This window comes from Elephantulus edwardii, unplaced genomic scaffold (assembly GCF_000299155.1).
Source record: "Elephantulus edwardii isolate Elephantulus edwardi_28Jun2011 unplaced genomic scaffold, EleEdw1.0 scaffold00440, whole genome shotgun sequence".
Taxonomy (NCBI): Eukaryota; Metazoa; Chordata; class Mammalia; order Macroscelidea; family Macroscelididae; genus Elephantulus; species Elephantulus edwardii.
The window spans coordinates 565495-582190 of record NW_006400190.1 but is presented as its reverse complement, the minus strand read 5'-3'; positions in this window follow the sequence as shown (position 1 = coordinate 582190).

Here is a 16696-nt window from a genome sequence, read left to right as displayed (position 1 = left end):
GGCCACGAGTTCCTGTCTCAGTGGGCGCTGGCGGAGGTCGCCTTCCGCCCTTTGATCCCACCAGCTCCGGGTCGGCCACGCCCAGACCTTGCCAGCTCCAGTGCGCAGGGGGCGGAGCGAGGGGCGGTGCTGCAGAGCCCGCCCCACCCTGAGCTCGGCTCCTGGCCATCGGGCTGTCCTGTGGTCTACCTCCCGCCTCCCATGTCCTCCGCACCTCTCAGGGACCACCTCCCCTTGTCCACACTCCCCAGGCAGCGCTGATCCTGGAACCAGAGGATGGAGAAGGGAGGCCAGCCCTCTGCAGCCTACGGCTTGGGGCAGAAAGAGGCCTGTGTCCACGTATGAGGGGCAGGCCCAGAGACAAAGGGGCCTGCGGGGTGTCTCAGCCTGCAGGGAACCCCAGGATGCGGTTCCTCCTCTGCTACCAGGGCCAGCCCCTGGGCCTCAGTTTCCTCAGCTGCACGGTGGAAATTGGCTATCAGCACTTTGCTCCGGCCAGGTTCCTCTTTCCTGAGAGAGGACTGAGAGCTGGCCTCAGGCTCAGCCATGCCCCAGGGCCACTGCCATGTGGCCCATACCGCCGAGGGAACACCTTGGGGCCTGAGCTGCGTGAGGAAGGGGAGCACGCATGCTCACTCTGATGCGCGCCAGCCCCACTCTCCTGCCCACGCGGTGCAGTGCTCACTGCCCACCAAGTCAGCCCTACCCAACCACCTGCCCATGAGGCTGTTAGACACCTAGGTGATACTTAGACCCCTTCCTCTCCTCAGGCAGCGCCCCGCTCTATAAGCATAGAGGTCAGCTGGGCCCTGGAGGCCCCCAGCTAAGGGTGCAGCCTGCCAAGGAGGCCTGGAGAGCCTCCAGTGTGCGCGGGCGGATTCCTGGGCGGGGATGCAGCCAGAGGGTGGAAGGCTGAGGGTGGCAGCCAGCGGAGAGTCCCGCTTCCCACTTCCCCGCCTGGCGTGGGTCGCGGCGGCAGCCCTCCCCCTTGCACGGGAGCGGGGGCAGGAAGCGGATTCCTATGCCACCATCGGGCAAGCCCTTGCCTGTGCGAACTGCTGGGACACGTGGCCCTCAACGGCTAGAGCAAGGCAAGGGTCGGACCGGGGCCAGGAGGAGAAGACCCTCGACCAAGACCCTCGCTGCCAAGGATCAGGTGGAGGGAGAGCGCATGGGCAGCCAGGCCGGAAGGAGGCGGCGGGGCGCGGCGGCATAATGCACCTTTGTGTGCGCAGCCTGGAGCGTGTTGGTGCGGGCCCGCCTCGGCTGCGCTCCAGCTCCCGCCCCCGGCCCCGCGCATACCTGGCGACGAGGCCCGAACCGACGCGGATCCCCGAGGGACGGCCCCGGACGCGAGCACACACCCACCCAGAGCCCCTCCGACAAGCCAGCCCGTCAGGCTGGGCCCCACCCCCGTGCCACCTCTGGCACAGAGCCCAAGAGCGCTGGCTGGCCTCCAGAATCGTAGCGCGTCCAGCAGGCTGAGTGGCCTGGCCACAGAAGGCAGCCGATCCGCCGGACCCCTCTTCCAGAGCCTCGCTCAGAACAGAAGCAGCCTGTGTGGTCAGAAGAGCTGAGCTTTGGAAGGAGGGCAAGGCTGGTGCAGCTAAGGGTGAGAGAGAGGCCTTGGAGACGTGGGAAGCCTGTGCCAGCGCTGCAGTGCAGCCCCGGCCGCCGCGCTCCATGCCCTCAGGGACCTGGAGAGTAGAACCATCGGCAGAACAGCAAGACCAGGACAAATGGAGAGAGGGAACCCAATTCTTCTTCAGAGTGTGGTGACGGAGGGAAAGGGGCCTGGGTGAGGCCTGCTTCCTGTCAGCGGGAGTCACAGCCTCAAGTCTCAGAATTTGATCCCAGCTGCCCCCACACCTGTGCAAGCCTAGTGCTCAGCCTTTGCAGACCACCTTCACGCATACGTGTCACTGCCTCACCCCCCCACATCATCCCTCCACACACCTACCTACCCAGACCACCCAGACCACCCCTCCACACACCTACCCAGCAACTCACCCACCCAGACCACCCCTCCACACACCTACCCATTACCTCATCTGCCCAGGCACCGGCTCAATACCCACTCCGTGGGCCTGAGCTGGGCACCAGAGGCAGTAGGTACAGAAACTTGCTGAGGCAGAAATGCAGATCCTGGAGGGGCACTGGGTGGTGAGTCAAGAACTACCTTGCATGGGAAAGTAAGTGTGCTCCAGCCCAAGGGCTCTGAAAAGCAATGGTCACGGGACAATGGCGAGGCACGGAGGCTTCTTAGTCACCTGCTCAGATTTGCTTCTGAAAGGTTATTCCCAGGCAGCAGTTGCACGGATTTCCAGTAAACTCAGGAGTTTCAGGTAGTTCTACTCCTCCGCCCCCCACTTCTTCTTCCCCTCTCAAGACTCTGCAGGTCAAACTGCTGGCTGAGCCGACCTGGGGCTGAGGTCGTACTCCAGCCACCTAGTGCCCACTCTCCTTGAGACTCTTCTGCATGTCTGGACTAACTTAAAATGACCTTTGGTTTTTATTTTTATTTCATTTCTGTGAAAAGTGACACGTGGGAACATTTCTTGTCTGCACTTCTCTGTGCACAGGAGCCGCACGGGCTGAGTGGTGACCCCTGATCCCTGGACCTATGAGCTGGCCTTCACCTGTGAACTGTACTTCCAATTCCCTATTCCCGAGGTCAGCTTCCATCAGGGTCAGGCCGTTCCATATCCCTGGAAGATGGTGCGTTGGGGTCCTCTGCGTGAATCCAGGTTGCTCTGGTGCTGTGTCCGGTGCTCTGTCTTGGCTGTCACGTTCTTGCAGATGAGGGGGGTCTTCATGCAGACGACTGTCCATCTTCTCTTGTGCCAGTTCTTTCAGTTCCAGGTCCACTGACAGCATTCCTGCCAGGAGCTTGGGAGATTTTTAACTTGTATTGGATCTTCACCCTCGATCCCAGTATGCACCTGACTGACCTCGCCCTGTAGACTCAGGGAGAGGGAGGTAAGGTGTGGACACTGGGCCTGGCTTCACGGGTGCTGTGACCTTGGCCAGGTCCATCTGAGCATCCTAATGCCTATCTGTGATGGACAATGTGGCCTCCCTCACTGAAGGATGGGAGGGCTGGTGTTAGACAGCCAGCACTTCAAAGAGGTGGGCATCACTGGGCACATGGGGAGTAGTACGCTCACCTACACCCACCTTCTCCAGGAAGGGCTCCTTTACCCTTGGAGGATGCCTCCCTGGGCACCGCCCCCCACAATTCCCCAGTCTCAGCCAGAAGAGCCCCTGACCATCCAGAGCAGGACTAAACAGTGGTCAGTTGTCTTCTTTTGTATTTTAAAATCCAGCCCTTAGTCCTGTCCCTTCCCCCACAGTCTTCTCCAACTTTGCCCATGCTGGCTGCCCAGGGTGTGCCTGGAGCATGAACCTGCCCTGCCCTGTTTTAAAACCTCCGTTGTCCCCATACCCTTGGATTTGACACCCTCACAGCCAGGGCCTGGGGTCCCCCCATCTCACCCCCAAGTCTGACATGAGTATCTCTTTGCAGCCCTATGAGGTTCACTCCCACACCTGACAGTGATGTTTCCAGTTCTGCAGTCCTGCACTGCCATCCTGCCTTGTCCCCTGGCCCACAGCCTGGCTATTTTCACAGCCCAAACCCTCTTTCTCCCTGGGACAGGGCTGCCCCCCTGTGGTGTCTAAACTGACTCCACTTCCCTGGATCCATCCCAGCCCCTCAACCGCCCTTGCATCCCAAAGCAGTGATCCCCAGAGAGGCCCCTCCAGGACTGCCTGGACCTCAGGGTATCCTCCTGCTTGCTCAGGGTCCTGGAGGTCCCCAAATGGCCTGGCCTGCCAGCCGTCCCCACAAAGTGACCTGCCGGCCCGGCAGCAGGCTTGCTCCAGCATGCTCTGGCATTCACACCTGATGGGCTGGAAAGAACCCAGGCAGGTCTGGCCACCACCCCCACTTCAGGAGCTCCAGCCACAAAGGATTGAGGGGGAAGCCAGCAGGGCCCGCTGACCCCTACACAAGTGTGGAATGGCCAGGGCAACCTGTAACAGCCTAACTTTGGAGGCCAGAAGGCCAGGCCTTGGGTGAAGTGAGGTCCTTGAGGCCCTAGGTGGGTGAGGGTTGGGAACAGTCCGTGGGGTACTGGTGGCAAGGCAGCTGGGGTCAAGGGCAGACCCAGGGGGCCAGGGACTCTGCTCCCAGGCCCTTGATGCCAGGAGACCTGCTGGATTGCTCCAAAGTGCCCAGCCTTCCAAAGCCACAGGAATGTGGGCATGAGAACCCAGTAAACACAGCCAAGGCAGAAGTGAGCCCAGAGGGCACCACCATGCCCTCCCGCCCGGTCCCTCCCAGAAGCATGACGGAGAAGGGCTCCCCAGTCACCTCTCAGCTCTGCACCCCATGAACATCTGTGAATGCTGAGAACAAGCCCTAATCCTCTTAGATGTCCCCTGTGAAAGCGGTGTCATGCTTGCTACCGGAGCATGCTCTCCCTACAGGAGTGTTAGATGTTAGTTGGGCGGGCAACCAAGTTGCATCTCATTAGTCCTGTTAGTCTGTTGGTTACAGACGTTTGTTGTCAGTTACCACGTTAGCTGGAGATATTTGGTCAGACACTTTGATCTCCTTTCTTTCAGCTCCTAAACCACTGAGCTGTTTGCTTTTTCATGTCTTATTGCATTGGTCAGGGCGACCAGCATGATAATCAAATGCAAGCACACTAGTGTTGTTCCCAGCCTTGAAGGCAACGTCACACTTGTGAGGGGTTGAAGGACTGTGTTCAAGTTAAGACATTCTCTTTAGTTCTTATTTTCTAGGTTGTGTGTATATTTAAGATCATAGTAAATATTACCATATGCTTTATTTTTTTTGGAGTAGAGTTTTTTTGGGTTTTTTTATTACATTTTATTAATTTTAATGAACATTTACAGAGATTTTGGGTTTTCATTCATTCATTGTTGCACTGTTTTCTCCACCCTCATCCCCAGTTCGTTCTTCTTTCCCCCCCACCAATGTCTGTTTTAATTGTCCAATTGCCGCAGTGCTTGTCAAAGCCAGTTCTGATTAATCTCCTTTGTCAGTGTGTCCCTTGCCATTCCCTATCACTCCTCCCTGAGAGAGACTTCACCCTGATTCATAAGGAAAAGGGGATGGCGTATTCTCTTAGCTACTTCCTGCTGAAAAGGGACGCTGTGGGTTTCAGGGTGAATGTCTTCTCTCACTACTCCAAAGGACCCCCTTGGCAGTAGGAAACACATAGACTATTATGGAGATTGATTTTGGAATTTAGATGCACTGTTATCAATTGTGCTTAGCCGTACATGTTCATATCCTTGAAGATGTATCATGGAAGTGTTGCAGCCTAGAAGATACAAATTTAACTAACAAGTTAAAAGTGCATGAGTCAAAAATTGAAAAGCAATAATATTCTGAGTAGAGGTTCTAATAGTGGCACAAATCAAGTTACAGAGGTAAGGTGGTTCCATTGCCATCCTTACTCTAACTTAATTCTTCTTTTTAATTTAAATTTGTTATTAATTTCAGTGAAAATTCACAGAGGCTTTGGATTTCCATTCATTCATTGTTGTAGATCATATGCTTTATTTTGTTAACATTTGCAAGAGTTACACTTTTTTCTTCTTTAAACTGGAGTACCACTGTGCTAAAATTTCTGATTTGAACTGTCGTTACATATCTGAATAAAACTGTGTTCACTGCAGACTGTTGATCTGCATTAGATGCCTCTTCATGCTCAAGGAGTGTTTGAGCCCCTGACTGTGGCTCATGCAGGGTGCAGGTCCTTTTCTCCGTGGGCCATATGCCCAGGACTCGGGTCCTGAGGCCCATGCCCAGGAACTCATTCCCTTAAGGTGTTTGGCTGTGATTAAAGAGCTCACGTAATGTGCCGCTGTTGTCTCCACTGGACAGTAGATATTTCTGCAGCACATACAAGTACACATGTAGAAACGCCACCAAGCGCCTGCCAAAGGTGTACCTGTTCACGGTGTCACCTTTCACCAGTGTCTGTCTATCTGGCCTGTCTGCCTGTGCATGAACTTGTGGACAGATGCTGTTGTTACAGATAATGCAGGGTTGGATGTGGAGCAGTATTTATCTCTTTCTCTCTAACTCCTGTGGCTCCATGACTTCTGTTTTCCCCACTGATGTACATTGTGTTTTAGACAATCTTTGACTTACATTGTGTTTCACACAACCATCCATAAACACTGTACTTAATACGGTTAATTACTATTGGTCTATGACTGTCTTACCTCGTCTCTTCAACGTCCCCATTGAATCTTTTCACTGCCCCCCTCCTCTTCTATTTTCTTTAGTGGTAACATTCTGATCATCCCTCATTTTGTATAATCTTTCCCTTTACCCAAGTAGGTTAATTTATCTTTTTGTTTGTGTTTTAAAATTTTTTAAATTTTATTTTTTGTTGATATTTTAACAAAAGTTTACAGAAAACTTGGCCTTCCTTTCATTCATTGCTGTACATTTTCCTCCTTACCCTCCCAGTTCACTTTTCTGTTTAAAAAGATTCTTTCATTGTTGTACAATTTCCTCCCTTCCCCCACCCTCTAGTCCACTTGGCCACGCACCTCTTATTCTGGACTGTTGTCATGACAATAAGACCTCATCATATATTCGTTTTAAACAGTTCTTTCCCTCATCTGTTACAGTGCAGTTATTTATTTCCTCTTTTCCTAGTTTTCCCCAACCCACATGTCAGTCCTGTTTTAGAACAGTGGCATTATGCAGTATTTGTCCTTTCATGACTGAGAAATATAATATCCTCTAGGGTCAATCATTTAGTATAATATTTTGTGAGTTCCTTGTTTTTCAATGCTGCATAGTATTAATATACCATAGTTTCTCTCCCCATTCATTTGTTGATGGGCACTTGGGTTGCTTCTCTCTCTTTGCTATTGTGAACAATGCAGCAATAAACATAAGTGTGAATATATCTGTTTGGGTGACAGGTCTGCTTTCTTTAGGGCATATTCCCAGTAGTGGAATTGCTGGGTCAAATGGTATTTCTATTTCTAACTTTTTGAGAAAGCACTATACTGCTTTCCAGAGTGGTTGCACCTTTTTATACTCCCATCAGCTGTGAATAAGGGTTTCAATTTCTCCACAACCTTGCAAGCATTTGTTGTTTGCGCTCTGTTGAACTTAGCTATTGTTACTGGGGTGAGATGGTATCTTGTAGTTGTTTTAATTTGCATTTCTCTTAGAGCTAAGACTTTTGAACATTTCTTCATGTGTTTGTTTGCCTTCTGGATGTCTTCTTTGGTGAAATTATCTGTTCATATTCTGCGCCCATTTTGTAATTGGGATGTTTATCTCGTTGAGGTGCTAGAGTATTCTAAAAATTCTAGATATAAGTTCCTTATCTGACATATCATTACCAAATATTTTCCCCCAGTCTATGGCTTTCCTTTTTACCCTGCTGGAGAAGTTTTTTTTTATGTGCATAGGGATTTGATTCTTAGAAGGTTCCATTCATCTACTTTATTCTCTCCTGCTTGTAGGTTTTGTAGGATGCTTGGGAGACTATTCATGTTGTGTTTCAGGGCTTCTAGAGTTATTCCAAGCTTTTCTCTGATGAAATTTAGAGTCATTGGTTTTACCAATGACTTTAATTTCTTAAATAATTATTAAACTCTTATCATTTTGTATTTGTTCCTGTCTCAATTTAAATATTTCTTAATTCTTTGTGAATCTATGTATTTTACAAATGGTGAATATTTTTCTTTAGTAAATGTTCCCAAAAAGTAACACTCTAACAGCTGTGACTAATTCCTTTCTTGATCTATATTTTGTTACATTTTTTCCTTGGCCACTTTGGTCTTGATGTGAAACTCCTGGGTAAGGCAGCTCTCCTTTGGACCTCACTTGCATCTCGTGACTGTTGTCTACACTTTGTTTCTCTCATTACCATTTCCTTCTACCATTTCCCTCAGATTTATTTTGTGCTATTTTTCTAAGTCTTTGATTCAGTTCATCAATTTTTTTACCCTTTTTGATCGCAGATGAACACATTTAAAGTAATAGAGCCCTCTCACACACGGCCACAGATGTCGCCTAGAAATGTCAGCTTTGGGAGCTTGCCTCATCACCATGTTCTAAGTGTTTAGATATGCACCTTATGAATTATTCTTAGGATCAAAGAATCCAAGAACTGTATGTGCTTTGATCCATGTGTTATGTAGCATATGTATTCATTATTGACTATGCAAAAGCATTTGACTGGGGATCATAACAAATTATGGATAAACTGAGAAGAATGGGAGTCACAGAACATTTAATTGTGCTGAAATGGAACCTATACCTAGAACAAAGTCATAGTGCATGGTTTAAAGTCAGAAAAGCTGTACATCAGTGTTGTATCTTTTCTCTATCCTATTTGATCTGTATGCTGCACAAACAGTTCAAGAAACTGGACAATATGAAGAAAAATAAGGCATCAGGATTGGAGGGAAAACTCATCAACAACATGTGTTATGTTGATAACACAACCTTACTTGCTGAAAGTGAAAACGTGAAACCCTTACTGAAGAAGATTCAAAGACTACAGCCTTCAATAAGGATTATACCTCAACCTAAAAAAAATTATAATAGTCCTCACCACTGGACCAATAGACAATATCATGATATATGGAGAAAAGACTGAAGTCGTCAGTTGCTCGGATCCACAGTAAACACCCATGGTAGCAGTGGTCAAGAAATCAGAAGAGTGTTTATTGGCATCGGGGAAATCTGCTTTCAAGGATCTCTTGGAAATGCTAAAGGGCAAAGATGTCACTTGAAAGACTAAGCTGTACCTGTTGTTCATAGAGTCGCTATGAGCGGAAGTCACACTGACAGTGTACACCAACAATAGCAACGGTTTGCAGCTAGGAGCAGAACACATAACTGGATTCTGGCCAACAAAACCAGCCGTTCTTGCCAACGGTTATCCACTGAGAGGTGGACAGCTGTCCAAGCATTGCCTTTCTTCTTGCACGATGTGTTAAGGAGCAAGACAACTATCTTGCAACCATGAGACAAGTTGGAGGAAACATATAAAAAAGGCAAGGATGCTGGAGTCGGGGGATCAAGACTGAGGGTGCTGAGAGGAACCAACAAGCTTAACAGGGCTGGTTCCTTCTGCCACCTGTGAGGAACATGGGCTTTGCTGTGCTTAAAGTGGGGTTTTCTGTTCATTAAAGTCCAAGAATCTCTCTCTCTCTCTCTCTCTCTCTCTCTCTCTCTCTCTCTCTCACACACACACACACACACCCATGCATGTTTGTTTCGTATATGATCGAGTATGTTCATTCACTGTTCATATTCATCTCATGTATGACTGAATACTAGTCATTCATTTACTACTGACCAAAGGTCAGTAGTCCAGCAGAGGCTCAAAGGAAGTTCAAGGCCAGCTGAAGCACCTTGGAAGAACTACCTGGTGATAGATTTCCAAAGCGCTGGCTGTCGTGGGCCCAGTCTGCTCTGATGCACACAGATGGCCATGGTCAGAGCTGACTGACAGCCCATGGGGTTGTGTTTTCACTGCCACTTCGGTCTCAGCCGGCAGCCCCGGATCTGCCCCCATCAGCCCCGAGCTCTGTTCTCTGCCTGCCGCGCGTGCTTTGTGCACCAGCCCCACTGGCTTTTGAGCTGTTTGGTGTTTTGCTGCTGCCCGAGATGCTGTGGAGAAGCGCCCTTGTCCCCTGCACACAGAAGCATCTGGAATGAGTTCTAGCCAGTGCAGATTGTCCTCTGGACAATGGCTTCTTCCCTCCCTCACTCTCACGGTCTTTGGTGGTGGTTGAATGTTTTCTTCACCAAGGTCACAAACATTTCTTGTTAGTGTCTTTCTGGACACAGGCATCTTATTTTATTGACTTTCACAGATATTGTGCCTTCTTTAAGAAAAAAAACTCCCAAACCACCAAATTAAAGTCTGGGGCAGCCCTGTGGTGACCAGCCTTGTAGTGGCCATCTCTGTGGTGACCAGCCCTGTGGTGACTGCCCCGTGGTGACCAGCCCTGTGGTGTCCAGCCCTGTGCTGACCAGTCTGTTGGTGCTGTTTTTCCTACAGCTTGTGCCCACCTTACATCCCTGTCACTTGGTCACTCACATTGCTAGAACTTTCCCTAGTGCTTCAGCCTTTAATAGACTACAACAGTGTAAGCATACCTTTCAGATGTATTAGGAAATTGATGTTTTCTTGCAATAGCGAGGGACCTCTGATGGCCTCGTGGTAAGGAATTGTGTGGCCACCCCAAAGGCAGGTGGTTCGAATCCACCAGGAGCTTGTGGGAGAAAGATGAGCAATCTCCTAATGGGTGAATTACAGCCTGTGAAAAGTCCAGTGTGGAGCTGGTCCAGCTTGATAGCAGCGACTCTTCACTGCATGTAGAAGGCCACGGGAGACTGTGGGCACAGCTTCCATACGCCCCGGGAATGGATCTTTTTATTGTGATATTTGCTTTATTGTGGATCCCTGAGGTACACCGGTAGTTACACATTTCAGTGCTGTGGGAATTGGAACCTTTTCCCCCCTCATTATTATTTTATTTGACAAGTTGATTTTTGGCACTACGAATACTAAGAATTGTGATAATTGTTGGTCATAATATTAAGTTTCAAAAGAAATTTAAATTGGTCCTCTTGGGACCCTCCAGAGACTGAGTCACACTGTGCAAAGAGGGAGCTTGCGCCTCCTCTCCTACAATTCTTACACCTCTTTTCAAACCACAAAAGTGTTGGTGCAGTGACAAAAGGCCAGCCTGCCTTCTTCCCTCGGTGAGGGTTCCCCAGCGCTCTCCCCACCAGGGGTGGGAGTGGTCTCGGGGTCCTCGGTGGGGGTGCTCCAGGACTCCCCACCAGGGGTGGGAATGGTTTTGGGGTCCTTGGCGGGGATGCCCCAGGGCTCTCTCTATCAGGAGTGGGAATGGTCTGGGGTTGACAGGCAGACAATTTTGTCGTGAATGAATGCTGATTCCTGCCATAGTGAGCTGCGTTTATGCTGACCCTTCTACCACAAGTAACTACAACAAAACCAGAATGTGAAGTTCTGTTTGCAGGCATTGAGCTGCCTGGAGAACCAGAGAACTAGGTGAGGTGAGGTTCTGTTCATTCCAGATTTTCATCCAGATTTGAGGTGCCGAGCAGTGAGTCACAGTCCAGTCCTGGGAACTGAAGAGGCAGGACCCAGGCGTAGGGCCTGCAGCCGGGAGAGCAGGGGACCAGACGGAGGGGCCCCTGGGAAGGAGGTTGAGAGAGGGGTCCATGGGAAGGGGGCAGGGACGGAGCAAGGTGTTGGAAGGGGGCAGAGAGGTGGTTTGTGTGGGAAAGGGGGGAAGGGGGTGGTGTGTGAAGAGAGGGGGAGAGGGGTCATGGGAAGGGTTGGGGATGGGGTTGGTGTGGGAAGGGGTCTGGGAGTAGGGGCACAAGGGGTAGGGGGTAGTGTATGGGCAGGTGCCAAGCCTCAGAGGCCTCCGCTGGGGTCAGTGGTGCCAGGGTGGTCCTCTGAGAGGCCTCCTGGAGCAGTGCTGGGTAGCACAAGAGTCCTTGTCCAGCCTGAGACCATGTCACTCCTCAACCTCTGGTGGAGAGGGCAGGAAGGCCAAGCTTTAGGAGAAAAAGTGAATTTCAGAACACAGGCCGAAACCTAGGACTGCGGGTAAATCAGGAATTGTCCACCTTCACTGAATCTCGGCCCAGCTATGAACCAGGGAATGCTCCTGTGTTCTAACTGCTGCTGAACAAAACATTTTTGAGACAACGTATCCACTCTTAACCATATAATAGATACAATATTCAGCTCTGACAAAAAATTATCAGATGTGTTCCTCTGAAGTCATCTTAAAACCAAACAAGAGTTTAGTGTAACAAGTAAAGAAGAGGAACTTTTAAGCATTATGCTGTTTAGGGCTTAGTTATAAGGGGTCAGAGTGACAACAGCAACTCAAGAGATTAGATGGGAAACCAGCTGACAGTGAGGTCCGAGCTGACGGGAGGCACCAGGGAGAGGTGTGCAAGACAGTAGTGTGTCGCTAAATTGCACGTGCAGAAGCGGTTGGCATGTTCTGCTTTGTAAATTCCAACAAGAAGGAATAAAGACTTCAGTAGATCGACAAATGTGTGAAGCAGCTACAAAAGGCTAATCAAAGAAAACAGAAACCAATAGGAAAAGATGCCCAGAGTACAAGATCTTTGGTATAGGAGACCGTAGTTTGTAAAATGTTGTTGTTGCTGTTAGGAGTCATAGAGTCAGCTCACAGAACTGAACGCTGCTCTCTCCTGTGCCAACCTCATCTTCTCTGATATCCTTGAGCCTGTTGGTACAGTCACTGTGTCAATCTATCTGGTTGAGGGTCTTTCTCTCATTGACCCTCCAATTTTACAAGCTTAGTGTCCTTTTCCAAGGACCAGCCCCTCCTAACAACATGCCAAAATATGTGAGATAAAGCTTCACCATTCTTGCCTTCAAGAAGCACCCTGGTTGCACTATCTCTAAGACATACCTGGTTTTTTGTCTGTCCATGGGATATTTAGTATTCTCAAATATTAAAACTCAAAGGCATTGATTCTTCTAAGTCATCCTTGGTCATTATCCAACTTTCAGATCCATAACAAGTAATTTTAAAAGCCCATAGTTTGAAATCATATCACCTTGGTCTTTAAACTGACATCATTGCTCCTTACCACCTTGGAGAGGTCTTTGACAGTATATTTACCCAATGCAATATGTTGTGGGGTTTTTTATTAATTTTAATAAACATTTACAGAGACTTTGGATTTCCATTCCTTCATTGTTGCACTTTTCTCCCTGCCCACCCCTCCCCCCAAGTTCTCTCTTGTCTTTGAAAAGTAAAAGAAAAATTCCTTCATTGGTATACAATCCCCCTGCCCTGAGTACACGCCACTATGCAACCTTCATTCTGTACTCTTGTGATAACCATAATACCCTATCATATATCACTTTTAAACTGTCTCTCCCTCATCTGTTTCAATGCAGTTGTTGTGGTTTTGTGGTGTTTTTTTTTAATTTCTTGACTGTTGGTGCCAAGTAGATTGTGGACCCAAGTAAGATTAAATTGTTCACATCCATTTTTCTCTCCATCTAGATGATGTTACCTGCTGGCCCTGTAGAGCGAATTTGTTTCTTCTTGATGTTGAGATGGCACCTGTATGGAAGTGCAGCAAACACTTGAAGTCATTTCCACTTTCAACAATGTTATGTCCTCTACACAGCATAGATTGTCTGTGAGTCTTCCTCTAATAACACACTCTTCTTCATAAAGTTCAGCATCTCAAATTATTTGCTTGGCTTACAGACTGAATAGATATGGAGAAAGAATACAAAGCTGATGCACAAATTTAAACCATGTGGTGTTTCTTTGCACTGTTCAGACAACAGCTTCTTGGTCTAAGTATAGGTTTTGCATGAGCACAATGAAGTATTCTGGGCTGCCTGTTCTTCTCATGTTAGCCATAATTTGTTATGATCTATGTAGTCTAATGCCTTTGCATAGACAATGGAACATCTTTTTGGTACTCTTTACTTTCAGCCAAGTTGCTGTACCACGGTCACTTGTGGTTGCTGTGAGGCTGAACACTGTGACACTGATGTGTCAAATGCTTAATGGTTGGCTACCCAATGCGGACAGAGAGTAGGGTGGAGCTCCCCGATTAAAACAAGCTTGGAAGGAGGAGTAGCATCCACTTCCATAATAGCTTGCCTCCGGAAACCCTATGAACCTGGAGAGAGGATGAAAGGAACCCAAGTGTCGAGGACTCTCCTTCATAGGGTAACTATGAGTCACCTGCAATTTGACGGCACTTAACAACAGCATCAACAACAACTTTCAGCCAAGATCCATCTCACATCAGTAATGACATACCTGGTGCCACAGCCTCTTCTAAATCCAGCTTGAATTTCTGGCAATTCTCTGCTGATGTACTGTTCCAGTTGTTTTTAAATAAGGTTTAGCAAGATTTTGTTTGCATGTGATGTTATTCAATAATTTCTACATTCTATTGGATTATTGTTTTTGGGAATGGAAACAAATATGGCTCTCTTCCAGCCGGTTGGTCAGATAGCAGTCTTCCAAATGTCTTGGGATAGACTGTTGAAGAGCATGGTCTATGGTCTGCATCTGTTGAAACATGTAAATTGTTGTTCAATAATTCCTGTAGATTTATTTCTTTATTTCCAATGCTTTCAATGAGCTGGAACATCTTCCTTCATTACCATTGGTTCTTGATCATATGCTACTTCCTGAAGTGATTCAGTGTCAACCAGTTCTTTTTGGCACAGTGACTCTGTGTATTCCCTCCATCTGTTTGTGTTTTTTGATGCTTCTTCCTGGATTGTTTAAGTTTTTGCCCATAGCATCCTTCAGTGTTACAGCTTGAGGCTTTCAAATCTTCTTTGAACAGAAGATGTAAAAACGCCATGCTAGAAACAAGACTAAGTATAACAACAAAATGTGCAAAGAGCCAGAGTTAGAAAATAAAAAGAGAGTAACTTGCTCAGCCAGACTTTAAAACAACTATTATAATTTTAGAGGGAGCTGTTATGGCTTTAGTGGTGAGGAGTTCAAATCCATGTCTCTGAAGGAAAAAGATGGGCAATCTCCTCCTTTATGGTTTACAGCCTCTGAAAAGCCACGGGAGGGTCAGATATAAGTCAATTCCAACAGCACATAACTTTATAAATGTGTCCAAAAATATAAAGGAAAAAATGGAAATGATAAATGAGCAAGTGGGAAATTTCAATAGAGAAATGGAAACTATAAAGGAAGACTAAATGGCACACAACAAGAAAATAAAAGAAAAAAATAAAGAAAGACTAAATGAAAGTTTTACAACTCAATACCTGAAAGAAAAAAAAAGATCTCTAGATGTGTTAAACAGCAGGTTGAATACGGCAGAAGAAAGTGTTAATACAGAGAAGCAACATAAATGACCCAAATTGAAGAACAGAAGGGAAAACATTGAACGTTAACAAGGCCACTGGTTGCGTGGTACAGTCACGTGAGGTCTGAGTGTGTGTGACTGGAATCCAGACGGAAAAGAAGGAACAGTGGAGCAGGAAGAATGTCCTAAGGGATGCCTGGAAAATTCAGTTTTGGTATTTAAAGAAATGAACCTGTGAACTCAGTAAGTTTGATGTATTAAAATAGAAAGAGCCACACCTGGGCACATCATGGTCAAGTGGTGGGAACCACAAATCTGAGAATATATAGCTGAAACTGCAGAGAGATACAAGTTGACGGTCACTCCAGCAATTAAAACAGCAGAGTGAGGGGAGCTCTGGTGGCCTAGTGGCAAGGAGCTGCAACTACAATCCCAGAGGCACATGGTTCGAATCCACCAGATGCTCTGCCAGGAAAGGAAGGACAATCTCCTCCTGTACCAGTCAGACTGATTTGACAGTACACTCCCACAAAAATAATAACATTTTAAAAAAACAACAGCAGAGTGTAATAATGTCATGTGCTGGTGAGGCTTGGAAACAACTGGAATACACATTGTTAGTAGGAGTATAAAGCTGAACAGCTGCTTTGAAAACCGTTCACAATTATATGCTGCCCTGTGATCCAGAGGTGCCGTGCTCTGTCTTTGTCACTCAGCGGTGACTGGTTGGCTGCTGTGATGCTGGGAACCATGCCGTTGATATTTAAAACACCAACAGGATCATGCCTCAGGGACAGGTTTCGCTGAAGTTTCCAGATTAAGAAAGACTAAGAAGTGGGACTGGCCATCCACTTCTGAAATCACAGGTCCACAGTGGAAAACTGTCTGACACAATGTCAAAAGAAGAGTCACTCAAGGTGGAAGGTCCTCAGAGCAGGGCCAAGGAGAGCTGCCTCCAGAAAGTAGAGTCTCCATCAATGGCACGAATGCAGTGAAGCTTCCAGCCCATGGAGGACCTTCATCCACTGATGTGGCATGACTCAAAATGAGAGGAAACCACTGCAAACATCTCTTAATAACTGTAATGTGTTAATATGCAAAGTATGAATCCAGGGAAATTGGAAGTTGTAAAAGATTAAATGGCACTCATAAAGATCAATATTCTCAGCATTTGTGAGTTGAAATGGCCTGGTATTAGCCATTCTTCTCAGTGTCAGTCACAACTTGTCATGATCCACACAGTCAAACGTCTTTGCATAGTAAATAAAGCACAAATAAACACTCTTCTGGTATTACTTTTAGCCAGGATCCATCTGACATCAGCAACGATATCCCTGGTGCCACGGCCTCTTCTAAATCCTGCTTGAACTTCTTGCAGTTTCCTATCAATGTACTGTTCCAGCTGTTTTTGAATGATCTTCAGCAGTATTCTGCTGGCATGTGATAACAATGATATTGTTTGATAATTTACACATTCAGTTGGATCACCTTTCTTGGGAATGGGAACAAATATGGATCTCTTCCAATCCATTGACCAGACGGCTGTCCTTTGAATGTCCTGACATAGATTGGTGAGTGCATCCAAGGCTGCATCTATTAACTGAAACAAGGCCTAATTTTTTGCCAATGCCTTCAATTCAGCTTCTACTTCCTCCTTCATTACCACTGGTTCCTGTACTTGCTGAAATTTTTCAGTGTCAATCAATTCTTTCTGGTACAGTGAATCTGTGTATTTCCTCCATATTCTTTTGATGCTTTCTGGGTCATTCAGTATATTGCCTG